The 1,353-nt window shown below is 38.2% G+C and overlaps 1 non-coding gene across 1 annotated transcript; it reads left to right on the top strand.

Moving 5' to 3' along the window:
• The first annotated feature begins 745 nt into the window (after positions 1 to 745).
• Positions 746 to 851, top strand: LOC132003043 (U6 spliceosomal RNA). The gene has a single exon (XR_009400118.1). It is a non-coding gene; the product is annotated as a U6 spliceosomal RNA (small nuclear RNA).
• Positions 852 to 1,353: the final 502 nt, after the last annotated feature.

Raw genomic sequence — 1,353 nt, 5'->3', positions numbered from 1 at the left:
GTGTTCCACCTTTTCTCAGAAATAATTATTTAATCTGTTCACACCCTTTTGACATGGCCCTCTTCTGTGAGTAGTGATGACATTTTCCCTGACAAAGATTTAATGACTTCATACAAGAACATAAGAAAAGTGGACAAATAAAATGCCAGATTGTTTCTGTACTGTCATTGTTTTCTTTCCTTAATGTGGTTGCTGACAGCCAAAATTGAAAACATGCTGAGTTTCCTCAGCACCTGATGCTCACTAGGTACTGCATGTCAGAGGCAGAGATCCTGTGACAGGTGAGGAGATCATGGCGAGGGAAACAGAAGCATACAAAAACAGCAGAGGCCAAGGCCACTTGTCCATCGCCGGGAAAATTGAGAAAACAGTACCCAGGATCATTCCTCTCCCCTCCGAAATGCAAGCATGGTCTAAGAAGCTCTCTGAACAGCTGCTACATCATGGAGGAGGAAAGCACTTTTCAAAGCAGGAGAAGGTTCAGATTTCTAATAGAAGGAAGTGCTGAGGAGTCACTTCATTGTAAACTGACAGCAAAACAATAAATAGCCATAGGGAGATCATTGCAGAACATGAGTGATTCCGGATATGTGTTAGCCAGAGGAAAGCTTTATAGTCCAAGAATGAATCTCGGTGTATAAAGACATGAAGTAGATACAATGACCTTTCATTGCTGTTTACTGACTACACATGAAGTTCATACGGTAGTTGTGTTTATTAAAAAAAAAAAAAAAAAACAATTACAGTGCTCACTCCAGCAGTACATGTACTAAAACTGGAATGATATAGAGATGAACAAACATGGCCCCTGCACAGGATGGCGTGCAAATTCATGAATATTCCATATTTTTGTAGTATCATGTTAAGTGGCATAGGTCAGTCAGAGAAAGGCAAATACCATATGATTTCACTCATATGGAATTTAAGAAACACAAAAAATGAGAAAGGGGGAGAAAAAGAGAGAGAAAGACAAACCAAAAAAAACAGACTCTTAACTACAGAGTACAAACTGACGGTTAGCAGAGGGGAGGTGATGGGGGTTATGGAGGACACTTACGATGAGCACTAAGTAATATACAGAATCATCGAATCACTATATTGTGCACCTGAACCTAATGGAACATTGTGTGTTAATTATATTGAAATTAAAATTAAAAACTTCAAAAAATTAGTATTTTGGGGAAAAATGTGGTAAATGTTTTCTTGAGTTTTGATTAAAGACACACAGAAAAATAAAATACTCTTAGAAAGGGTAGTGGGATCTGATTACATGTTTGCAAACTGGGGAGGTGAGAAGTCTTGGTAGGATAAACAATAAGAAAGCTTACATGCATTATCAGGTCTAGACTGACA

Source organism: Mustela nigripes, chromosome 15, assembly GCF_022355385.1.
Source record: "Mustela nigripes isolate SB6536 chromosome 15, MUSNIG.SB6536, whole genome shotgun sequence".
Classification (NCBI taxonomy): Eukaryota; Metazoa; Chordata; class Mammalia; order Carnivora; family Mustelidae; genus Mustela; species Mustela nigripes.
The sequence above is the reverse complement of the archived record's forward strand: the minus strand, read 5'-3'. Positions and strand labels throughout refer to the sequence as shown.